The following is a 27150-nucleotide window of genomic DNA, read 5'->3' as shown; positions in this document are numbered from 1 at the left end:
TCCCATTGGTGAATTTCTCTCCTGGGTCTCCATTTTGTACAAGGGGCCAGGTTGACTTTCTGGTACTGTTCCTGGCGTCTGAAATTCCCACATCATGTATCTTCATTTCTGTCAGGTATTCTCTCCCCTCCCTTCAGATTCCAATAGAATGTACTCTTCTTTTTGCTTGTATTTGTTTCTCTAGTACTTAGCACAGTGCCTGGCATATGGTATGCTTGCTTCCTTCTTTTCTTCTTCCCTGTCTTCCTCAAGTGATAACATTTATGTGAAGGCTTTCCTAATTCCCTAGTGGCTTGGCACATTATTTATGTGTGTACTCACTGTATCTACTAATAAAATGTAAGCATCCTGAGGGCAGAGAGTCTCATTTTTTGTCAATATCCTCAGAGTATCATAATACTGCCGCACATATGGTACTTAATACATACTTGTTGAAGGAATTAATTCACACTCACTCAAAGGAGCACAGCCCAACTATCCAAATGGCAAAAACCAAATGTCTAAAGTATACTGTACAAATTATGATATATGACTATGAGCAATCCATAAAATTGGTCTATATCTTTGTCTGACAAATCTAGACAAAAGAGCCTAGAATAGAGAAGGGATTAAAAAGGACTAGGTTACTCTTAAAATATTGTACCATATACTTAAGCAACCTAGACTTCAAGGTGGAGCCAAGATGGCAGAGTGAGAGGTGGCAATAAAATGTGCCCTTCTCCACAAAACCTTCCTAACAGATCTAGAAAATACACCAGCAGACTGAATTCTGATGGAGAAATGCAGAAAAGATCACAGTGAGTTCTTTGTCCTACCCACTTTGGCACAGGGAGACAGAGAGGAAGGTCTTTGAACACAGGAGACAGGATCATGCCAGGAGCATACTATGAACAAAGCACTCCAGTATCCAGGGAGAGGCTATGCACCAGGGTAAGAGGAGGTCTTAGACCTATACCTGGGCATCCTTGGACCTACACTGGGGCACTGCAGCATGGACAGGTGACAACTGGTAGTTTTGTCACTTAACTCAGTCACTTGTCTCAGATTCAGGGCAGAATAAGAAGGTTCCTGCAGTGGTGTTCCTGAGGAGGGAGGCTCTAAGAGATATACAGAGAAAAGAACAAGTTCAGAAATCAGCAGTAATAGTTTTAGATCATTCTCCTTTGTTTTTCAGTATTTATTAATAGATTCTTGAATTAATTTACTATATCTGGAAACCATGTTTCCTTTTGTGTTTTTTTGTTTTGTTTTTTACCCTTTTCCCTGCTGATTTATCTGCTTTTGTTAAAGATCTTTGAGTTTTCTTCTTCCTGAAATCTTTGGTAATTTCAGCCCTTTTACCCCATTACTTTCATTTACTGCTCACTTCCTGACTCCTACACTGCTAATTGTGGTTTCCTTGGGGGCTGAATCACAAGGCTTCTCAGTCTCCTCCAGTGTTCCTCCCCTAAGTTCACCAACTTAGGTCTTGTCTTGAGTGACTTTCGGTGAGTCAGAAATGGCCCCAGCTGAATGTTATACTTTTCCTCTTAGGCTTAGTGGAGTAATGCATACCTCTCTCCCCCATACACTGTGTCCTATCCTGTTGTCCTATCCTACTCCCTCTGTTAATTAGTTCTTTGACCTGGCATTAACAGTTCAGAGCTTTGCAGTGCTGGTGAAACAGGGTTGTGACTCCTGGCAGGCTTTTGCTCCTGAAACACCACTATGGCTTTGCTGACTGTCATGACCAGGGCAAATTTATAGGACCTAGAGCCAAGGTCTCCACAGCACTGGAAGGAGAGTGGTAGGACCAAAGTTTTGTTGTTAGCCTATGTCATATCCTTGAGTGTAATGTAGGAGATGGGGGAGGAGTTATGAATAATTTTAGGTTCATTAATCATCCAGTTTATGCATTTGGATACCTTCTTTTAGATTCTGAGTATCCTAGACCACAGAGACAGCTAAAGTTGCCATCTCTTTGGCATATAATGTCTGTTTTAGAAAAGTCTGGGAGGTTGTGAGGATCAAAGAAAATGCCAAGTCCTCCATCTTGTTGCTCACATGACCCAGGAATCAGAAAAAAAAATTAGAAGGAGAATTAACAGCATAGTACAAGAATTACCTGCTCAGTGGGCAACTAGGTGGCACAATGGATAGACTGCTGAGCCTAGACTAAGGAAAACCTGAGTTCAAATATGATTTCAAATACTTACTAGTTGTGTGATCCTGGTCAAGTCACTTAACCCTGTTTGCCTCAGTTTCCTCATCTATAAAATGAGCTGGAGAAGGAAATGACAAGTCACTCAAGTATTTTGCCAAGAAAATCCCTTATGAGGTTACAAAGAGTTGGACACAACTGAAATGACTGAACACTAACAACCATCAACTGGGCTGCAGTGTTCTAGAAGCCAGGTGTTGCAGGGGATAGGGAGGCAAGAAGACCTAAGTTCAAATTCAGCCTCAGACACTTACTAGCTGTGTGACCCTGAACAAGTAAGTCACTTAACCCTGTTTGCCTTAATTTTCTCATTTGTCAAATGAACTGGAGAAGAAAATGGAAAACCCCTCTAGTGTCTTTGCCGAGAAAATGTCAAATGAGGTCACAAAGACTCAGATATGATGGAAATGACTCAGCAACAATCACTCTTCAAGGTCTTTGGTAATTTTTATAGCATAAAGGAGTCTGGAAACCAAAAAGTTTGAAAAGTATTGATTTAGAGTAAGGTCCCTACAATGCATTTCATGTACCAGCCTTGGAGGATTTCTGGGAGGACGTGATTGATTCAGATTGAGAAGGCACCTCTTGGTTGCAGTATGTATGAATGGAGAGATTTGAATGAGACCACAAAAGTACAATTATTATCACATTTATCCAGAATAACCTGGAATAATTATCTGAAGTTTTTCATTTTTTACATGTTATACTTAAAATATATATTGGGAATTTTAGAACCTTGAGATAAAAGTACACCCAAAAAAGTAACAGATCTATTTGGAAAAGTTACTTCCATCATAGAAATCAAATCACCAGAATGACACTGGGAGGTATTTTTAAAAAACAACTTTCTTACATATATAGTCAATGGAACAATGCTTGGAATGGTAGTGTTGTGGTGTTTGAGTTTGTTATTTTTTTTAACTTAATCTGATACTTGGGTCACAAAATAAAATGAGAAGGGAGGAGATTCATTTCTTTTTAGCGTGTTCTCTTTCTAAAAAACATCCAGTAATCATCCAAAGTGTGTTATTCTTATCATGTGTATAAAAGGCTTTAAGCAGTTTCTGGAGATGAAATAGTCATTCATGTGGGGACTTGATGAGTCTCTCCAAAGACTGGCTTCTGGATCCCCAGCCTCTCTGAGGTATTCAAATTCATTACTTATCCATTTCCCGAACGCTCTCCTTTGAAGTATTCCCGGGATTAATTGTATTATTTGAAATGCCTGGATGTCTGTAAATATTTGTTATTTCCTTGATGTCTGTGATGTTATTTTCTTTTGTATGACCTTGACCTGCAGTACCTAGCTGAGGCAACATATGGACTTACATCCTTTCGTATGCCAGCCCATGCATACGGTCCTTGTTAGATGTTTTTACTGCTTCTTGGTGGGAGAGGAAGCATAACCCACAGTATTGACATTTCGCTGAATCTTTATTTCTGTTTTCCCCAAGAGTCTAGTTGTATTTAGTGAGCTCTCTCTCTCTCTCTTCTCTCTCTCTCTCTCTCTCTCTCTCTCTCTCTCTCTCTCTCTCTCTCTCTCTCTCTCTCTCTCTCTTCACACACACACACACACACACACACACACAGAGGCTTGAGTAACATTTTATTTTTAATGATGGGCAATGAAAGTCCACATGCCATCCATACAAAGAGCACATGATTTCTTCATTACAGTCCCAGCATTATTACAATGAATACAAAAAAAAATTAATATAAATGATCCTGTGCCTGACATTTGCTTAAGAGTAAACAGAGGCCCACAAGACCCACTTGTGATAGAGGAACAGGGAAACTAGTAGGGTGAAGAGAAAGAGGAAAGGAGAGCCGGGGTGGGGTGGGGCTGGGCATTTACTGGAGCAAATGGGCATAAAAGCTCTATAATCACAAACACAGGCTAAACAAAGGAAACATACTGTCTGTATGAGAAGAAATCAGAACCAAAAAACAATAAGAAAGTTTTTTATTTGGCCATTCTTGGCAGACTACAGGATCTTTAAATTCCTAAATCAATCAGCAAGAAGGTATTTTTAAAGACCTACTCTGTGGCACGCACTGGGCTAGGAATACAAAGACCAAAGAAAGAGAGCCCTTCTTTACCTCTTCCTAACCTCCTTATTGTGTTCGTCCTTTGTTGCTGAAGAAGACTATGCCATCAGAGAAATGATGACATGACTTGTACTTGACTTTGTATTGAGTGAGGGAGGGCTGTGCAGGTCACCAGCCTCACTTCTCCTCCAGAGCCATCTGAATCTAGTGACCAGATATTCATCAGGATGACTGGAGATGACCAAGGATGCACTGGGAGACCTTGGGCTCTCTAGGCCAAGGTCTTTGCAGGTACTCAGTTAGGATGAGGCAATGGCCATTCATTGAATAGGCCTGTTTAAGAAGTAGCCAGCATGGCCCCTTTAATGAGGTGAAGAAAAAGAAAGACATGAGGCTGGGTGGGAAACAGCAACAGTTACTATTGATAATCACTGTCAAGCTAAGAGAGTTCAGAGGAGCCCCAATGGAGTCCTGGTTTCAAAGTGCAGTAGGTTTAAGGTTTTGGTAGAGGATAGGACAGGGGAGGGGAGGGGAGAGGAAGGGAGGAGAGGAGAGGCTCCAGAGAAAAAGATATTAGAAAAGGTCGAAAGGATGAACTCCAAGCTCACAACCTTGGAGCTATCCTCAACTCTTTCCTCTCTCACCCTCCATACCTGTTCTATTGCTGAGTCCTGTCAATTCCATCTTAGTGACATCTTTCGAATATGCCCCCTTCTCCCCTCTGATCCTGGCACCAGCCCACATCACCTCATGCCTGGACTATTGTAATAGACTGTTGCCTGCTCTCCCTACATTAAGTGTCTCCCCTCTCCAGAACATTACCCACTCAGCTATTAAAGTGATCTTCCTAGAGCACAGGGACATCCATATTTACCTCCCTATTCAATCAACTCCAGTGGCTCCCTATTATCTTCAAGATCAAGTATAAAATCCTCTGTTTAGCTTTCACAATCCTTCATAATCTACTTCAATGTGGATGAAATAGGGAATTTGTCTGAAATTATTTACCTTTGTGTCTTCATAATTTCATTCTTGAACATCTCCCATTCTTCCTATGCTGAGTTCTTCTGAAACATTTTATTTCATGTGACCTTACTGCTTTTCCCAAAGTTTAGGATGATTTGTCCCAATTAAGCTTCATCCTAGGAGATTCAACACAAAGTTCTAGCCTATAAAGATCTTTGGTTTTCTGTCATCCAACATCTCACCTATCATTCTCAGCTTTTCCACTCTCAGCTGTGGAAAAAATCCACAAATTTTAAGAATATATTTCCCTTTCTTCAAATCATTGATAAAACTATCAGCAAATGGCAAGTACAAGATTCCTAGAGCACTCTATTAGAGACCTCCTCCCAGGTTGTCATCAAACCATCAATGACTACATTTGGAATCCAGATTATTTGTTCAATTTCTAATGCATCTAATTTTATTCTTATCTAATCCACATCTATCCATATTTTGTATAAGAATTGGATGAGAAATTATCAAATATTTTGATAAAATCAAATTAAACCATGTCTCCAACAGTTCCCTGACCACTTTACACTAGATAGTTTCCTATCACAAAAGGAAATGAGATTTTTCCGGCATCAATAGTTCTTAGTGAAGCCAAGCTGGCTCTTAGTGATCATCACTTTCTTTTCTATACATTTTAAGCACCCATGACATGCAAAACTACAAAATAAATGATAACAGTGAAATTAATTGATATTCTCTTGGTCCCAATGTTTTTTGATATTTCCATTTTAGAACTTCTGAGAAGTAGCATTAGATAGGAATTCTCTCCACTTTAAGCAAATCAGAGAAGTTACCGTCCAGATTATAATAAATTTCCAGATTTCCTCGGACTTCATTTTCAAGATCAGTGATCTCATTTTGATATTTTTCCAGCTACATTGATCATATGTACTCTGTACCTTCTCATCCCATGAAGTTTAGATCCACATTTCCCAGAAGTCCCCTGAACAGGAGTTATGCAATTTCTGGAGGTCTTCCCCTTGCTCTAGGGGGAGCAAGTCCATCAGACTGCCCATCTGCTGTTGTCTGTCTTTTTCAATATAGAATCAGTACCATCTTCTCCTATTCCTTCATATTTCTCCAGTAATGTCTATAATGCCACTCCAAAGTTTAGAATTTAGAGCTAGAAGGAAGCTTAGAGATAATCTAATCTACTTGGGATGGCATAAGAAAGGAAGTGATGGGGCTCTCTTCCCTGTTCTGTAGGAGTCAGTAGATTGATGGAAATCACTAGTACTCATTCCACGTGATTTGTTTCCCTGGATGATGGCCATGAGGACTGGACCAGAAACAGGATTGGTGGTTTGAAGGATGCTTCCACTACTGAGACTCTCATGCTTGTCCCGTCAGGTACATGAGGGCTGTATAACCCTAGGGAAGTCACTTAACCTCTCAATGCTCTAGTCAACTCTGTAAAACCATAAATTATCAAGAATATAGAAGGAGTTTGCTCACCTGGGCATTCCCTCCACTAATGAAATCACAGGTTCAGTTTCTATCCCTAATAGGAAAATAGTTAGCCAGATCCTAGAAAACAGGATGCATTTTCCTTGGTGTATCCTAGTTGAGCTGGTTTCCTTTCTTGTTTTATAATCACCACATACACATTGTCCACCTACGTCCCCTCAAAGTTACTGAACAATCAGCAGATTTTCATCTGGGTCCTTAAAGACTTAGGGCAAAGGTCCATTAACCTGGAGTCCATAGACCCCTCAAATTTCAGAGGGTTCATGAACTTGGATGGGGAAAAAATGTGCCTTTAATAATTGCTAATTAATTAAATGTAATTTGGCATTTTCTTCATTCATTTAAAAATATTGTTATGTGAAGGAATTCATACATTTCATCAGACTGCCAAAGGGACACAAGGAGGTTAGTACTACTGACTTAGGGGATGAAGGCTAAGGAAATATTGAAAATATTATCCCAAACAAGTACTGGTATCTAAAAGGAATCTCACCACTAAATCTGTTCTACCACTATGAATTGAGGAAATTATATTCCATGGACTTTCAGCATGAAGTCACCAGCTGGGTTGCTAAACTTCTGGTAGCCACAAAATGAATCTCAGGAGTAAGGTCTGAAAAAGTATTGGGAGCAAGATCCTGAGTACAATTTGAATGACACCACACACCAAGAAAGTTAACTATGCAAATTAATATGTAACACTCATTTCCCATGCCCCTTCTAAATCAAACCAACTCTTGGAGTGTGTTTTAGAAATTTCTTCATAAAATAGAATAATCCTGCTATTGGCTGGTTCTCCACTAATCCACACTTTACAAATAATTCTTTGCCTAAAGAAACCTACTGTGATATATGACAAACAATGTCCATTTCATTTAGGGTGTGATGTCAGGTCCCAGTCCTCCAGATTTTATGGGAGAATGAACTGATTCAACATGAGTAATAAAATAAAGCAATATACTAGCATTTGTTTGATTTACAAATGTATCACTGGGTTAAGACCAAACTATTTAAAATGTTTAAAAATGTCATCTGCCCCATATTTATTACATCCCAGGGACTCATTAACTTTTATAATACAGAGAGTCAAGAAGATTTTAAGAAGAAATTCTTTAGAAAAACAGGCTTTGGGGGAACTGATTAAATTGTCTAAAAAAAAGTAAAGTCACCAGTATTCATTAAAAGATCTGAGATTAGATGTTGGTTAATAGCCTTTTTTTCAGGATGATGATGTCAATTGTATGCAACCTGTGTACTTTAGGAAAATGTGTACAATAATACTGTGATGCCATTTGGCTCACACATAAGATTGTTGTGGTTTCTTGTTAATGATTGCTACACTCCTCTGGAACTGAAGAAAGTTTCTGACACCACTTAAAACACACACACACACACACACACACACACACACACACGCACACACCCTAGTACTCTCTAAGATGTGAATTGATTTGCTGTTTATGGAAAGAAAACCAACTTCAATGTGTCCATCTGATGTTGTTTGGAAGTCCCAATAGATTCTTATACAAATGGTCCAGTCAGCTGACAGCGATCTAATGATCAATCAATTAACACTTTTATTCCACTCTTTGGGGAATCATAGCAAATCAGAGTCTCTATATTGAATTTTTTAATCTGTGGGATTTAGTTAATCTAATGAACCTAAAAAACTGCATCCGCTTATTTCCACTTGCAATAACAAACATAGCCAATGCTCAAGAGCAAGTTTTGGTTGAGTTCACAGCCTGGTTGATGAAGATACAGTTGAAACTTTATGAAAATGAGCAGCCCTTTAAAAGACATTTCATTTTCTACGTGTACAAATGGAAGTATAACATAAAACACGCAAGGTGGCTCATTTGCAGTAGCTTAAATAACTTTTTCATTTTCTTTTCACTGCCTGCTAAGAATGTTAGTTGGTCTTCTTTGTGATGATCACTTCCTGTCACCCTAAATAATCCCCCATGCATCAAGGCACGACTTTATGACAAAAGGTTTCTGGAGCTAAAAGGCAAAGGACCAGAGGAAGAATTAAAAGATATAGTTTTTTCTATCTCTATCACAGTTTTTGTTTTCCTATCTCTGTCACTCAGAATGTAGGACAGAACAGCGAAAGTAGAGAGTGAAAGAGAAATGCAGACTTGGCACACAGCCCATAATCCACTCATAGCGGGGCAGACAGTACGATATTGTGCCTTTCTAAATTAAAGAGGTTCCAAAACCTTTAATTGTGCTGAAAACAGGACACCAAAGAACTTTCAAATTGGCACATGGGTAATACTAACTGAATTTCCTCTGAGATGAATTTCTTAGAACATCTGATCATAAGATCATAGGTTTTAAACTTTAAGGGACCAAATATGTCCTCTAGCCCAATATCCTTATTTTATGGATGGGACCCAAATAAGTTGTCATTTTCCCAAGGTCACTCAGATAGCAAGTGGAAGAGCTAAGATTTGAACTCAAATTTCTTGGTATCATCATGTTCAATACTTTTTTGATTAGATTATGCTGAATCTATTGTAAAGAAAGTTTCACTACTGGAATTTGTATCATGATGTTGAAAGGGAACTCACATTTTTATGAGATAAAAACAATAGGTACAAACAAGATATATTTTCAGTTATATCCAACTCTTCATGACCACTGGAGTGGTTTGCCATTTCCTTCTCCAGCTCATTTTATAGATGAGGAAGCTGAGACAAACAGAGGTAAGTGACTTGCCCAGAGTCACACAGCTAGTACACGTCTGATGCCAGATTTGAACTTGGGTCTTTCTAACTACAGGGCTAGCACTGTATCCACTACATCACTTAGCTTCCCACAAACAGGATACAGACAGGAAAAATTAGAGATCATCTCAGAGGGAAATCACTAGCATTAAGGAGGATATGGAAAGGCTTCTTGTGCAAAGTAGCATTTTAGTTGGTAAAGGAAATCCCAGAAGACATTCTGAGCATAGGTGTTACCAGTGAAAATGACCAGAGATAGGAGACAGGGTATCCTATTCAAGGAAGACCAAGGAGTATGATGTCTTTTGATCCTGGAGTAACAGGGAGCCAATAGAGTTTATTAAATAGGAAAGTGACATGATCAGACCGTACTTCAAGAAGATCACTTTGATTGCTCAATGGAGGTTGATCTAGATTGGGGAGACACTTGAGGCAGGCAGATCCAACAGTAAGCTACTGCAATAGTCCAGGCTTGAGGTAATAAAGGCTTGCACCAAAGCAATGGCAGTGTCAGAGGAGAGAAGAGAATGTTTCTGAGAGATGTTACAAAGGTAAAAAATCAATAAGCTTTGGCAATGGATCAGATGACATGCGGGAAGGGTGAGAGTGAGGAGTCAACAGTGACATTTAGATTTTGAACCTGTAAAATTGGAAGGATTTTGCTCAACAGTAATAGAGAAGTTAAGAAGAATGGGGGCTTATAAGGGAAAGAGAATGAGTTCAGTTTTGGAAACTTCCAATTTGAGGTGTCCAACAGGCAATTGGAGATGTGAAATTGGAGATTAGAAGAGAAGCTGGGAATAGACAAGCAGGTCTGAGAATCAGCAGCATACAAGTGGAACTGGAATCCATGGGAGCTGATGAGCTCACCAAGAAAAATAGCTTAGAGAGAAGAGAGCTTAGGATAGTAGACCCTCAAAGGTAGACACAATAAATGTTAGTTCATCCCAGTCATGAATGCATTATGTGATTGTAAACTACAGAGAACTAAGATCTCAGAAGAATCAAATTTGTAAGTGGCCCAAAAGACAAGAGAGAAACATGTGGTAATTTTTTTTTTACCAAGTAATAACTTGTAGGAAAGGATTAGCATAAAGATATCAGGAACATGAGTACCTATAAAAGAAGGAACACCGTGAATTATAGATCAGAGGCTGATCTGCATTGCTGGAGGAAGTTTCCTCACCAAGAGTTCACAGGTCCACACAAAATCACAAGTCCAGATAAAACAAAATATCCCTCTAGTACCCACCTCCTAAGGTTATTATGAGGCTCAGTAAAGATTGTGTATGCTAAGTGATTTATAAATGGTAAAGGACTGTGTAAATATAAATGCTTATGTATTTAATGTGTAAATATAAATTATGTATTTAATATGTAAATATAATTATCATCATTATTGTCATTGTGATGGTTGTGGCTGTGGTTGTTGTTGTATGTGGTGGCCAACTTAAAATTGACTCCAACTTGAAAGTTTTACATTATTAAACATAGACGTAGAAACAAATACCCTTTGTGGGGAGGAAAAAGGCTCCAGAGTTCTTATTTCCCTTTAAAAAATATAAAACATTAAAATAAAGCATAAAGAACTTCAAGAATCATCACACAGGATTTTAAAAAGTAGAAGAAATCTTTAAATTCACTGTTCTGTCCAAAAACAATAAAAAACTTAATTTCCCCCCAACCCTGGTCCTTACACTTCCCCTCTGACCAACTAAATTAATAGAAAGTATGTGTGAAAGCTAAGATGTTTCAGGCTTGTTATTTACTATTCTAACCATCCAAGTCCTGTAGACCAGCAGTGCCTGTATCCAGGGCCACTCCAGGTAGAAGGAGCCCCACCAAGTGATAATGTGAGGGAGATGGATTTGATTTGAATGGTAATGGACCAAGCATACATCTGATTTCTATCCTTTCACCTCATGGGCTGGTTTATAGGGAACATGCTATAGAGTTCAGCTTATTAGCCAAATGACATCAAGCCAGGGAGGAAGAGTAATAGATAATGTGAGTTCTGAACCCCTCAAAAAAAATCAGATTAAAACATGATTACAATTATACTCAAAAAGAGCACTGGACCTAGAGTCAGGAAGACTTAAGTTCAAATCCAGCTTCAGAAACTTACTAGCTATGTGTGGCAAATCATTTAACTTCTGTTTGCCTCAGTTTCTTCAATGAGGATAATAATATTTACATTCCAGGATTGTTGTGATGATAAAATAAATCACTTAACACAGTGCCTGGAGTATATTAGGTGATTAACAAACACTTGCTCTCTTTCTCTCCCCATTCCTGTCGTGGCCTGCCTTAGGTGCTGAAAATTCTCCAACGGTGGTCTTGAACTTGTCTCGCTAACTAATTTCTTAGGTGCCTCCAGAATTTCAAGGATTATATTTCTTTGTGGTGGTGAGCATCAATACCAAATAAAACCCCTAGTGACACTTTATTTCTGTACCTCATTAGAAAGCTGCTGGTGATTGCTTCGCCATCGTTTACCAGAGTGAAATCTGCCCTCCAGCTACTGTAAACACTAATGTGCATATCATTTGTCCAACGTGTGGAAACCAATTCTAGAAAAGGAAGGATTGAGTGCTGAACATGCTGAAAGTTCTTTGTTAATGATCATGCTCAATGCCCTAGTCAACAGCCCATTCTCTCTCTCTCTCTGGTTTCAATTTCTTCATGGGCCCTATGCCCAGTATGTGTGTGTGTATGTATGTATGTATGTGCAATAATGCTTGGGTGCATGTGTGCATATACTCATAGATGAATGTGCGTGTATGTCTTACTAGGAAGCTTCCTGATGGCATAGAGGTAGTCCTGGATTCTCATAGGCTCTTCTAATATCAATATGCACCTCAGGACAGAGTAATCTTATCAAGGAGAACATTGATCCTATGACATAAAAAATATATTGGTTATTTGTTTTAATACTTCCCTAATCATGAATACGTAACATTCATAATATACTGTGATTATATATTACATAGAAAGGATATATGATACATAAAATACAAAATATAACATTATATAAATATGTCATATATCGAAGTGACACAGAGATACTCTTAGGGGTATTTCTTAGGGGTAGCAAGCGTTTTCCCATAGCGTTTAATTTGACCTTATCTGAAAATTGGTGTGAGTGGGAAGGAGGAGAAAGGAGATACTTCTCTGATGGATTTATCATATTTGAAATGCTTTGCATATGGGTCAGGCAATAGACTATATGACAAAAATTCCCCTCAGACTACCTCAAGTGTATCTTAATTATAGTTCCATGAAGCTGATTTTCTATGGTGTCTCCTCCCTTGGAACATGAGTTCCGTGTGGGCAGGGACTGTGGTTTTGCTTTCCTTTGTATCCCTAGAGCTTAGCACATGGCGAGCACTTCATAAGTGCTTGTTGACATCACTAAGTGGACCACCAGATAATGAATTTTTAAGTCATAGTAATTCATAGAGACCTTCTGCTAAGTTATAGAAGGGTGGGATCCGGGCCAAAAGAGGAAGTTCCTATATCTGAAATCGCAGATCCTGAAATATTGAAGTCCATTTGTATGTATAGCCATATATCTCTATATGTATGTATATACCAACATACATGCATACCTATATATGTATATATGCATGTTATCTTAAATACAAGCATATTATCTTAAAAGTAAAACTAATTTACAATAGCATCAAAGGTCTGACAAATCGCATCAAAGCAAAGAAAATTAAAGAGTTTAAGACAGATTGTCCTATCAATACATGACTAACAGATAAGGGTTTATCTTCAAAGTTCCATTAGTGTGTATGGTCAAGTGGACATGGATATTTTTCTTTGGTAGAATGAGTGATTTGGGGGAGGGAAGGATAGAGAACTCCCCAGTAAGGGATCTCTTCTAACAACGTAAATCAGCAACAGTTCTGTTATTTACCAGATTACAGAGTTGCTGGGAGCTCTGAGATTGCCCAAGATCAGCCAGAAAGTACATGTCAGAAGTAGAACTTGGACCTGGAACTTTGAGACTCCAAGGCTGGTTCTCTATCCACTACCCAACACTGTCTTAAATTTAAAAGAATTAAGAAAAAAGAAGTTGGGTGGAGGAAGACACAGCCTTACAAAAATATTTGTTTGAGATTGCATGAAGGAATTTTAGTTACATGGTAAAACACAGAAACCAAGATACTGACTCAATCCCAACTTCTCTAAGGATGCCTTGTTTCACCCTATACCATTCACTGGAACTCTGTACCCTTGGGTGAAGGCATGCCTCCAGCAATACTGAATACATTAGTAAGTAAATGATTTCAGGTTGCTTTAAAAATTTCAAATATAATGGTTATCCTGGAAGTCATAGCATCATAGCAATAGATCTAAAAGAGACCTCATCTAGTCTACCCTCTTAATTTCACAGAAGAGACTGAGATCCAGGAAGAGAGAATGATGTGTCCAGAGTCACATAGGTGCTAATAATTAGAAGTTAGAATACAGGTCCTCTGACTCCAGAGGTCTTTAAAAGGGTAAAATACCAAGACTTCCACCAAAACTGCATACAACTGTAGGCTCTTTTTTAATCTTGATATTCAAGGGCAGGCATCACACAGTGTCTTAGGCTAGACATATCATGGCATTGGCACAAGATCCTTGATTTTCTGTGTCCTCCCTCTAGACGTGAAGATCTTGATGCTGCAACACCTTAGTAGATGGTCTTTATGGATGACTTGATGGATAGGTCCTAAAACTTCATCACCTGATGATCACCTCACATAAAACTGATGAGTCTCTCTCAAATATCACTAGCCCGGATGGAAGAAAACAAACATAAATTTGTTTCATAAGTCATCAGAAAAGAACATTCATGGAGTATCCATGCTTTACAAAACTTTTATTGATAGTAATCTGCATAAAAGGGACCTTGCACTTAAATAGATTCCACCATACATCTCCCAGCACTGTCTCCTGTGCTTTCTCTAATTAGTAACATGACAGGCATTGATACAATCAGGCCATAAGTGCAACAGTTATTTTGCAGTATCTGACTTATGCTGATATGTATGAGACAGATAATCTCTCTGCTAGTTAATTAAAACATTTAATTGATTAATTTAATTAATACTTCATATTTATTAACACTGAATGTTTTAATTCAGACAAAGGAAGGTAGGAAAAGGACTGCCCTCAAAGTCGATTAAGCCTTCAATGAAAGCCTGATTTTGTGGGAGGTGGAAGGGTATGTTTTAAATTGTATGAAAACCGACAGCATATGAAGTTTATCCTGGTACTAAAAAACATATGTGAAATGGGTTTTGGTTAAAAACGTCATTCGCTTTATTAGCATTTATCCATAAGGGTGGCACGAGAGACAGTATAGAAGAATAGATAGAACGCTGGGCTTAAAGTCAGAAAGACCTGGGTTTAAATCCCAGCTCCAACACATGTTAGCTGTGTGATTCTGAGCATGTCACATGGCCTCAGTTTCCTCATCTGTAAAATAAGTAAATTAGATGACCTTCTACCTCTAGATCCATAATCTTATTAAGCACCTATTATGTGCCAGTGTCTGTGCTAGGAGCTGAGGGTATTTTCATAAAAGGTAAAACAGTCCCTGCTCTCAAGGAACACTCAACCAGAGAGAGAGAGACAAAGCAAAGAAATGTACAAACACAAGTACATGGTCCTAGCAAGGTGTTAGGCACACTGGTCAGAATGACTTGGGTCTGAAATGGAAGCTTAATGAGCTCCATTGTCCTTCTGGGCTCAATAAAATTTTTCTTGGCTCTCTTTATTGGACCTTGTTGCCTTTTAGAGATTTATCTCCTCTATGATGTCTTCCCAGATACTACTGAGCTGGAAAACTAACACAAAATGTCCTTCCTTTGCTTACTTCAGGCCTTTGGAGAGAAACTTTCACATGCTTGCCAAGGGTGACGGCAACATGATTCCCATTGACTTCAGTGACGATCATGCAGTTTGAACCCATCTCAAGGGGTGGATTTTTTTTCTCCCATTAAAGCTGAAGTAAGGTATTTATGGTGCATATCCATGAGCACTATGCTCAGTAATACTGCCCTTTCCAAACCACCCCCCTTCCCACACTCCCACACACACACACTTCATTCAATAGGTAGGTCAAAGTGTTGTCATTTCTCTCTTAAAATATTCCACTTCGGAATGGGTGGGGAAGAGAGGTGGTTAGGTTACAGCTTAGTTGGCAGGATTCCAACTCTCGGGGAGGACTAAGGGAATGGTGTCAGCGTCCTATTCATTTCCATTCCAAGGGGCCCTTCTCTGTCTCTTGTATTTGAACTTGACCTTGCAGGCTCCCTGGAAGTTTAAAGCATGGAATGCAGCAGGCCAAGCAGAAAGTGAACACAATGGCGTCCCTCACAGCAATGACCTCTTTGCACGTGGGTGCAATTCAAGGCACTAACTTTGATCTATAAAGGCCCAGCTGCCTTCAAAATTGACTTTCTGAATCCTCCCAGCAGTTCAGTTCTGAAGAGCTCCTGCCCCTAAATGGTTCCCAGATTCAAAATTTGGGTTTGACCTAAGGGTTAGGCATTCTCCCTAAAGATCCCCCATCCTTGGAGCAATTTTCCCTCTGTGGTCTAACAGCCCAAAGTCTTCAACCAAACTCACAAATGTATTTTAGTTTGTGAGGGCTTTTCCACTGTTCAACTGAATCTCCAGGTAAACAGAAGTAGAGTCAAGGCCTCAGCTTTCCAGTAGTTTTGCCTTAGTTAAGAACAAATAGATGTTAGCCAGAAAGCCAGACCTGCCTCATAACTGAGGTCATCAGAATACACACTTTCTTAAAAGCCATAATAATTGGAAATTCCATTGGAAAACTCACTCAAAGCCACATGTTTGCTAAGTGGGAAAGGACAAAATTAGTCCGAAAAGACATTTCCAAGCTTTTGAAAGGTCATTACAAACAAGGTTGGGTTGTTGGTTTTTTTTTTAATACTATATAAAAAAAAAAAAAATTTGGCAGTACCCCTTGAAATAAGTTGAAAGACAAAATAAGTTTAAATGTGAGGCCTATAACCAGAGTCCTCATTGGGCTGGTCTCTTTGCCAAAAATGGTCCCAGGGTAGCAACCCTGTTACACTGCCCTCGCCTTTCATGTCTCTGAAGAATTTTCCTCTGATTAACTCTCTCTACTATATCCTGGAGGCAGGCTCAGAGCTGGGCCTTCTCAGGAATAATGATAGGGTGCTACCCCACAGGCAAGCCCACAGGAAGAGTCGAGCCTCTCTTCCCTGGGAGCCCAGGGCCCACACAGCTTCATTATGTTCCCACAGTCCTAATGGGAGGCAAGGGTAGCAGCCTGGGCATTCACAAACACAGGCCACATCATAAACAGAGCTGACTTTCTCTCGTTGCTGAAGAAATTGAGATTTTTGGATTTTGAAGGGCAACAGGGTCATAGATTTGGAGCCACATGCAGACAGAGAACTAATGAACTCTGAATTCATGAAATATAGGGGTTTTTTTCACTTTTTAAAATTTTTCTTGCTTAATATTTTTTGTTTTTCAACATGGTTAATATGGAAATGTTTTGCGTGACTTCACATGTATAATGGAAATCATACTGCTTGCTTTCTCAGTGGGTGTGGAAGGGGCTGGAGGGAGGGAGAGAATTTGGAGCTCAAAATTTAAAAAAAATACATATAAAAGATTTAGAGCTGGTAGGGACAACAAAGGTCAAAGAATACAATCCCTTCATTTTACAGAGAGGGAAACTGAATTCAGTAATCTGAAGGGGCTTGCCCAGAATCATACAGCTAGTAAGGGTCTCAGATCTTCCTGACTCTATATCGTGTACCCAATGTAACTGTGTAACCCTGGAAAGTCACTTAATCTCTAGAAGCCTCAGTTTCCCCATCTGTGAAAAATGAGGTTAATAAAAGCACTTACCTCTCAGGACTGTTGTACAGATCAAATAAGATAATATTTGTAAAACACTTAGAACAGTGTGTGACTGATAGTAAACACAATAGTGTTTCATAAATGTTAATTTCCTTCCCACCCACCCCCAATCAGCTGTAGCACCCTGATATTCAATACAAAGGTAAAGTTGAATCAATAAACATTTATTAAGTACCTGATATGTGCCAGGTACTGTGTGTGCTAAGTGCTGAGGATACAAAAAAAGAGACAAAAGACAGTTTTTTCCTTCAAAGAGCTCACAATTTAATGGAGGAGATACCATGCAAACAAACATGCAAAACAAGATATATATATGTATCTATGTATATATGTATACATATGTATATATGTGTGTGTGTATATATATATATACATATATATGTATATATATGTATATATATATAACTCCCCACAAATTCTGGAGCAGTAGAAGCCACAGAACAATGGAGAGGAGAAGATTTCTGTTCCAGAGAGACCTGAGAAACTGACATGAATGGTCCATCACACCCCGGACCCCGAGCAGAGCCCAGCCCTGCCTTGGCCCCGCAGCTCCCAGAGGAGCAGATCTGAGCAGGCTTCAGGGACAGAATCTCCAGTGGCCACGCAGGTCCCTCCACCCACAGGAGCCAAAGGTCAGTGAGAGAGTCTTTTTGGCTCACCAAGAGGGGAGCGGGGTGTCTCCATAACTCAGGCCCCCTCAGGAGGCAGCAGCAGACAAGGGCTCCCAAAGCAGGCAGGAACTTGGATCCATTGTTGAAGGTCTCTGCATAAACCCCCTGAGGGAACTGAGCCCCATGTGGCGGCCCTGCCCCCACCTGAGCACCTAAACTTAATCTCACACTGAATAGCAGCCCCACCCCCACAAAGAACCCTGAGGGTGGGAAGCAGCATTTGAATCTCAGACACCAACTGCTGGCTGGGCAGATCTGGAGGCAAAGTGGGTGTGGAGAGGAAATTCAGAAGTCAAGTCACTGGCTGGGAAAATGCCCAGAAAAGGGAATAAAAATAAGACCATAGAAGGTTACTTTCGTGGTGAACAGATGTCTCCTCCCTTCCTTTCCAATGAGGAAGAACAATGCTTACCATCAGGGAGACATAAAAGTCAAGGCTTTGGTATCCCAAACAACCAAAATAAATACTCAATAGGCTCAGGCCATGAAAGAGCTCAAAAAGGATTTTGAAAATCAAGTTAGAGAGGTGGAGGAAAAACTGGGAAGAGAAATGAGAGAGATGCAAGAAAAGCATGAAAAGCAGGTCAACACCTTGCTAAAGGAGACCCAAAAACATGCTGAAGACAATAACACCTTGAAAAGTAGGTTAACTTAACTGGCAAAAGAGGTTCAAAAAGCCAATGAGGAGAAGAATGCTTTCAAAAGCAGAATTAGCCAAATGGAAAAGGAGGTTCAAAAGCTCACTGAAGAAAATATTTCTTTCAAAATTAGAATGGAACAAATGGAGGCTAATGACTTTATGAAAAACCAAGAAATCACAGAACAAAACCAAAAGAATGAAAAAATAGAAGATAATGTGAAATATCTCATTGGAAAAACAACTGACCTGGAAAATAGATCTAGGAGAGACAATTTAAAAATTATGGGACTACCTGAAAGCCATGATCAAAAAAAGAGCTTAGACATCATCTTTCATGAAATTATCAAGGAAAACTGCCCTGAGATTCTAGAACCAGAGGGCAAAATAAATATTCAAGGAATCCACAGATCACCGCCTGAAAGAGATCCAAAAAGAGAAACTCCTAGGAACATTGTGGCCAAATTCCAGAGTTCCCAGATCAAGGAGAAAATATTGCAAGCAGCCAGAAAGAAACAATTCAAGTATTGTGGAAATACAATCAGGATGACACAAGATCTAGCAGCTTCTACATTAAGGGATTGAAGGGTGTGGAATAGGATATTCCAGAAGTCAAAGGAACTAGGACTAAAACCAAGAATCACCTACCCAGGAAACTGAGTATAATACTTCAGGGGAAAAATGGTCTTTCAATGAAATAGAGGACATTCAAGCATTCTTGATGAAAAGACCAGAGCTGAAAAGAAAATTTGACTTTCAAACACAAGAATGAAGAGAAGCATGAAAAGGTAAACAGCAAAGAGAGGTCATAAGGGACTTTACCAAAGTTGAACTGTTTACATTCCTACATGGAAAGACAATATTTGTAACTTTTGAAACTTTTCAGTATCTGGGTAGTTGGTGGGATTACATACACAGACACACACACACACACACACACACAGCACAGAGTGAATGGAATAGGATGGGATCATATCTTTAAAAAATGAAATTAAGGAGTGAGAGAGAAATATATTGGGAGAAGAAAGGGAGAAATGGAATGGGGCAAATTATCTCATAAAAAGGCAAGTAAAACACTTTTTAGTGGAGGGAAAAAGGGGAGACATGAGAGAAAAACATGAAGTTTACTCTCATCACATTCGACTAAAGGAAGGAATAAAATGTACATTCATTTTGGTATGAAAACCTATCTTACAATACAGGAAAGTGGGGGAGTAGGGGATAAGCAGAGTGGGGGGGATGATGGAAGGGAGAACAATGGGAGGAGGGAGCAATCTGAAGTCAACACTCTTGGGGAGGGACAGGATCAAAAGAGAGAATAGAAGCAATGGGGGGTAGGATAGGATGGAGGGAAATATAGTTAGTCTTACACAACATGACTATCATGGAAGTCATTTGCAAAATTACACACATATGGGCTAAATTGAATTGTTTGCCTTCTCAAAGGGAATGGGTGGGGAGGGAAGGATGAAGAGAAGTTGGAACTCAAAGTTTTAGGAACAACTGTTGAGTACTGTTCTTGCTACTAGGAAATAAGAAATACGGGTAATGGGATATAGAAAGTTATCTGGCCCTACAGGACAAAAGAGAAGATGGGAACAAGGGAAGGGAGGGATGATGGAAGAGAGGGCAGATTGGTGATAGGAGCAATCAGAATGCTCGATGTTTTGGGGTGGGGGAGGGGACAAATGGGGAGAAAATCTGGAACCCAAAATTTTGTGAAAATGAATGTTAAAAGTTAAATAAACAAATTTTAAAAAAAAGAAAATAAAAGGACCTTCAGCAAGCAAAGTGGCACTATTCTTCCAGGACCACGAAACAGTAACAGAAGTTCAAAATCAAAATTGATCCTCCAATCAGAGAAAGCAAGAAGAGCACCTCTATGCCTTCTGAATTATCTTAGATAGAGTGCTTCCAAGAAACCATAAAATTTGCCTTTTTCTATTTTTTTTCAAATGAAGATATACCTTCTCCCCCTCCTACTTCTTTACCTCACCCCCACTGAGAAGGAAAGAAAAACAATATCATTGTTACATATATGTGTGGTCAAGCAAAACACATTCCTACATCTACCATGTCCAAAATAAGTATGTCTCCATCTACATCTGAGTCCAACATCTCTCTCAGGTGGAGGGCAATGTGTTTCATCACAAGTTCTCAGGAATCATGGTTGGCCATTGGGTTGCTCAAAGTTCCTAAGTCTTTCAAAGTTGGAAAACATAGTATTATCTAACTTTTGTTTTTTAATGTGAAAAAGAATGCAGGAATTATAAGCTGTGTCAGAAGGCTGGTAGGGGCAAGTATATAGCCATGAGAAGAAAGTCTAAAAGAATCATTAAATATTTGGAGCTAAGTAATAGATGTAATCCTTCTCCTATCAATCAGAAATTCTTAACCTTTTTTTTTGTTTGTTTGGTTCGTGGAAAAGCCTTTGGACTCCTTTACAGAACTGTGATTTTAAATGCCTAAAATAAAATACATAGGACGATAAGGGAAATTAATTATACAGAAATAAAGATTTATATTGTTCTCATCCATGCTCATGGACCCTTTAGATCTATCCCCAGTCCCCCTGAAGGGTACATGAACCCACATTCAGAACTTCAGGTGTGGATGATAGGATTGAATTGTCTGAGTAAAAAGCAATTTCTTGTGCTATAAGGAATGATAATGAGACACCATAAGTGCCAGTGCAAGAGAAATTGCCCAGAATTGATCAGAGAAAGGAAAGATAGGCACAAGTAAATAGTGAATTTCCACTGAGAGGTACGACCTGAAATGAACAATCTTAATGTACACTTTCTCCCTCAAAGCTCAGGAGGTGACAAAAGGGCTTCTCAAACATATGAGATGTGGCAACCACTACCTATGTCTATTGATTCACATAAGGATAAATATGATAGGAAATAACCTAGAAAGCATATCAAAGAATCTCAGATAAGAAGATTAGTACCTTATAATTAGCCTTTAAATAGGGATAACATGTATCTAACAAGAATTAAAAATAAAACATATTTGCCTGAGTACTGAAATTTTGATTAAGAGGGCTTCAAAGTCTTTAAAACCTGAGTCCAGGGCGGGGGAGGGGGGAAGCCAAGATGGCAGAGTAGAAGGACAGACATGCTCTAGATCTCCCTGCCATAGCCCTTAAAATATCTGTAAAAAAATGACTCTAAACAAATTTCAGTGCAGCAGAAGCCACCAAATGACAGAGTGAAACAGATTTCCAGCCCAAGACAATCTGGAACGCTGACAGGAAAGGTCTATCACACTTCAAAGCAGAGTGCCACCCAGCATGGACCATGCAGCACAGACAGGACTAGAGCAGGTTTCAGGGCACTGAATCATGGGTAGATACTGCAGTTTCCAGATTTCTCAACCTACAAATGCCAAAGAGAGCTTCAAAGGTGAGTAAGAAAGCTCTTTCACATGGGTGAGAGAGAAGCACAGTCCAGCCCCAGTCCTGGTCCCAGGGCTGTGGCAGCCACTGCAGCAGCAGGTCTACTTTTGGAGACCTTGGTCTAAAGACCCTGGGGGAATCAATCAGCTGATTTGGGTCTCAGTCCTGAGTGGTAGGCCTGGGGTAAGGAGGAGCCCTGGCATGGTGGAGCAGGTGGGAGCTGTGGAGAGCGAATCCTACTCCCAGTTCTGGGGCAGAAAAGAGTCTTTGGGACTGTATCCCAAAAGAGATCATAAAAATGGGAAAGGGTATCACATGTACAAAAATATTTATAGCAACTCTCTTTGTGGTGGCCAAGAACTGGAAATCAAGGGAATGTCCATCAATTGGGGAATGGCTGAACAAGTTGTGGCATTTGTGTGTAGTGAAATACTATCGTGCTATAAGAAATGATGAACAGGAAAATTTCAGAGAGGCCTGAAAGAACTTATATGAACTGATGCTGAGTGAAAGGAGCAGAACCAGAAGAACGTTGTACACAGCAACAACCACAGTGTGTGAGAAATTTTTCTGGTAGACATAGCCCTTCACAGCAATGCAAGGACCTAAAAAATTCCCAATGGACTCTTGAGGCAAAGAACTATGGAATTGGATTATGAAATGAAGTAGACTATTTTTTCTTGTGTTTTGTTTTGGTTTGGTTTGGTTTGGTTTGGTTTGGTTTGGTTTTTCTCATGGTTTCTCCCATTCATTTTAATTCTTTCATGCAACATGGCTAAGGTGAAAATGTATTTAGTAAGAATGTATATGTAGTGGGGTGGAGCCAAGCAAGTGGAGTAACAGCAAGGACTTTCTAGAGCACTCCTGCCAAACCTAGCCAAATATCTGTAAAAAAATGGCTCTAAACAAATTGTGGAGCTGCAGAACCAACAGAATGATGGAGGGAAGCAAATCTCCAGCCCAAGACAGCCTGCAAGGTCACTGGGAAGAGTCTATCATGCCACATTGGGAGCAGAGCACAGTCCATTGTGGGCTGCCCCAGCATAGGCAGGACCTGAGCAGGCCTCTGGGAAACTAAATCTCTTACATCTATGGTGGTTTCCAGACTTCCTGATCCCAGCAACGCTAAGGATAAATTGAAAGGTCAGTGGAAAAAAGCCTGTGGGACAAGTGCAGGACAGTGGAGAGGTCTGGCCCCAGTTCCAGGGCAGCAGAAAGGGGAGGGGGCAGAGAAACCCAAGGCAGCCACAGCAGCAGCAGAGGCAGTTGCCACTGTTTCTGGAGCTCTAGGCCCACAGATTGTGGGGGGATGGAGCAGCTGACAGTACACCTCCCCACTCCCACTGGAAGCAGAGAAAGAGCTTGACAAAGAGTTCAAAAGTCAAGTAAATGACTGGGGAAATGAGCAAAAACAAAAAAAAGAATCAGACTATAGAATCTTACTTTGGTGACAAAGAAAAGGAAAGCATGCAAACAGAAGAAAACAAAGTCAAAGCTCCTCCATCCAAAGCCTCCAAGAAAAATATGAATTGGTCTCAGGCCATGGGAAAACTCAAAAGAGATTTTGAAAATCAAGTAACAGAAGCAGAGCAAAAATTGGGCATAGAAATGAGAGTGATGCAAGAAAATCATGAAAAACAGGTCAACTGCTTGCTAAAGGAGACCCAAAAATGCTGAAGAAAATAACACTTTAAAAAATAGAATAACCCGGCGGGCGGCGGGGCTGAGCTGAGGTAAGCGTGGGGCTGGGAGACGCCAGCGCCAGACGAGGCACGGACCGGACCAGACTGAGCGCCCAGACCGAGCGCCGCCGCACCGCCGGGACCAAGCACCGCCGCACCGCCGGGACCAAGCACCGCCACCGCCGCATCGCCTCCTGCTCCGATGGCGGCTGCCAAGGAAACTCATGAGGAGCATGACACATCCACAGAGAATGTGGACGACTCGAACCATGACCCACAGTTTGAGCCCATCGTGTCTCTTCCTGAGCAGGAGATTAAGACCCTTGAAGAAGATGAAGAAGAGCTCTTTAAGATGCAGGCCAAGCTGTTCCGATTTGCATCTGAGAACGACCTTCCAGAATGGAAAGAGCGAGGGACGGGTGACGTGAAGCTGCTGAAACACAAGGAGAAAGGGACGATTCGCCTCCTCATGAGAAGGGACAAAACCCTGAAGATCTGTGCCAATCACTATATAACACCATTGATGGAGCTGAAGCCTAATGCAGGCAGTGACAGGGCCTGGGTCTGGAACACACACGCGGATTTTGCTGATGAAAGCCCCAAGCCTGAACTGCTGGCGATTCGATTCCTAAATGCAGAAAATGCCCAGAAGTTTAAGGCAAAATTTGAAGAATGCAGGAATGAAATAGAAGAAAAAGAAAAGAAAGCAGGAGCAGGCAAAGAAAACACTGACAAAGTGGTGGAGAAGTTCTCGGAGCTGTCGGTGAAGGAGGAGAAGAAGGAGAAGAAAGAAGGCAGCCAAGAGCCTGAGAGCCCCGAGGTGCTTGAGAAGGAGACTAAGGACCAGGACGTGTTACTGCAATAAATCATCTCGCAGGCCTCGCCTTCTTTCCTTTTATTTTCTTTATTTTTGTTTCATTTTGTTTTGTTTTGTTTTTTTACAAGGGACTTTATATAAAGAACTGAATCCCAGCCTCCAGGTTGTTTTCTAAGCTTTTACCCTTTCGAAGATGTCTTCAGCAAACCCATTCCCAGTCACATGTACTGCACTCATAACATTCTTTTCCATAGTGGAAACACTTATTTATAGTACATCCAAAAGAGTGAATAAAACATTTGAACGCTGCAAAAAAAAAAAAAATAGAATAACCCAAATGGCAAAAGAGATCCAAAAAGTCAATGAGGAGAAGAATGCCTTGAAAAGCAGCGTTGGCCAGAAGGAAAAGGAGATCCAAAAGCTCACTGAAGAAAATAATTCCTTAAAGATTAGAATGGAGCAGATGAAGGCTAATGATTTTACAAAAAATCAAGAAATTATAAAACAAAAACAAATGAATGAAAAAACAGCAGATAATGTGAAATATCTCATTGGAAAAACAACTGACCTGGAAAATAAATCCAGGAGAGACAATTTAAAAATTACTGGACTACCTAAAAGCCATGATCAAAAAAGAGCCTAGACATCATCTTTTGTGAAATTATCCAGGAATACTGCCCTGATGCTCTAGAACCAGAGGGTAAAATAAATATTGAAAGAATCCACTGATCAGCTCCTGAAAGAGATCCCAAAAGAAAAATTCCTATGAATATTGTAACCAAATTCCAGTGTTTCCAGGTCAAGGAGAAAATATTGTAAGTAGCCAGAAAGAAATAATTTGAGTACTGTGGAAATACAATCAGGATAACACAAGATACTGCACTTCTACATTAAGGAACAAAAGGCTTGAAATATGATATTCCAGAAGTCAAAGGAACTAGGATTAAAACCCAGAATCACCTACCCAACAAAACTGACTATAATACTTCAGGGGAAAAAATGGTCATTCAATAAATTAGAGGACTTTCAAGCATTCTTGATGAAAAGACCAGAACTGAATAGAAAATTTGACTTTCAAACACAAGAATCAAGAGAAGCATGAAAAGGTAAACAGGAAAGAAAAATCATAAGGAACTTACTAAAGATGAACTGTTTACATTCCTACATGGAAAGATAATATTTGTAACTCTTGAGACTTTTCTCAGTATGGGGGTAGTTGGAGGGATTATATACATATAGACAGAGGGCACAGGGTGAGTTAAATAGGAAGGGATAATATCTAAAAAAAATTAAGGAGTGAAAGAGAAATATATTGGGAGGAGAAAGGGAAAAACGGAATGGGGCACATTATCTCTCATACAAGAGGCAAGAAAAAGCTTTTTTCAATGGAGGGGAAAAGAGAGGAGGTCAGAGGGAAAAAGTGAAGCTTATTCTCATCACATTTGGGTTAAGGAGGGAATAACGTGCACACTCAATTTGGTATGAAAATCTATCTTACACTACAGGAAAGTAGGGAAGAAGGGGATAAGTGGGGTGTGTGGGGGGTGATAGAAGGGAGGGCAAATGGGAGGAGGGGCAATTAAAACTAAATACTTTTGGGGAGGGATAAAGTCAAAAGAGAGCATAGAATAAATGGGGGACAGGATAGGATGCAGGGAAATATAGTTAGTCTTTCACAATATGACTTTCATGGAAGCCGTTTGCATAACTACACATGTACAACCTATTTTGAATTGCTTGCTTTCTCAGTGGAGATGGTTGGGGAGAGGGGAAGGGAGAGAAGTTGCAACTCAAAGTTTTAAAAACGAATATTAAAATTTGTTTTTACATGCAACTGGGAAATAAGAAATACAGGTAAAGGGGTATAGAAATCTATCTTGCCCTACAAGAAAATAGAGGAGATAGGGATAAGGGAAGGGAAAGGTGTGATAGATGGATGGCAGATTGGGGGAAAGGGTAATCAGAATGCACAGTGTCTTGGGGTGGGGGAAGGGAAGAGATGGGGAGAAAATTTGGAACTCAGAATCTTGTAGAAATGAATGTTGAAAATTAAAACTAGATAAATATTTTTTAAAAAAGAATGTATTGTAGAACTCATATAAGATTGCACACTGTCTTGAGGAGGGAAAGTATTGTGGGGAAGTGGGGAATATAAGATTTATGGAAGTGATTGTAGGAAACTGAAAACAATGTTTTTAAAAAAAGAAATAATTCAAGTATTATGGAAATACAATCAGGATAACACAGGATTTAGCAGCTTCTACACTATGGGATCACAGGAGTTGGAATATGATATTCCAAAGGTCAAAGGACACAGGATTAAAACCAAGAATCACCTACCTAGCAAAACTGTGTATAATACTTAGGCAGAAAATGGAATTTCAATGAAAGACCGAGGAGAGGCAATAGGAGGGGGAAGATAATAGAAGGGACCACAAATTGGGGAAAGGGATAATCAGAACCAAACATTATTGTAGGAGGACAAGTCCAGAGAGAGAATGGAATAAATGGAGGGTAGGATAGGATAGAGGGAAATGTGGTTAGCCTTTTGCAACATA

General features: G+C 39.8%; 1 pseudogene; it reads left to right on the top strand.

Moving 5' to 3' along the window:
• The first annotated feature begins 23920 nt into the window (after positions 1-23920).
• Positions 23921-24916, top strand: LOC140514589 (ran-specific GTPase-activating protein pseudogene; annotated as a pseudogene).
• Positions 24917-27150: the final 2234 nt, after the last annotated feature.

The sequence above is a fragment of the Notamacropus eugenii genome, chromosome 7 (genome assembly GCF_028372415.1).
Source record: "Notamacropus eugenii isolate mMacEug1 chromosome 7, mMacEug1.pri_v2, whole genome shotgun sequence".
NCBI classification, from domain to species: domain Eukaryota; kingdom Metazoa; phylum Chordata; class Mammalia; order Diprotodontia; family Macropodidae; genus Notamacropus; species Notamacropus eugenii.
The sequence above is the reverse complement of the archived record's forward strand: the minus strand, read 5'-3'. Positions and strand labels throughout refer to the sequence as shown.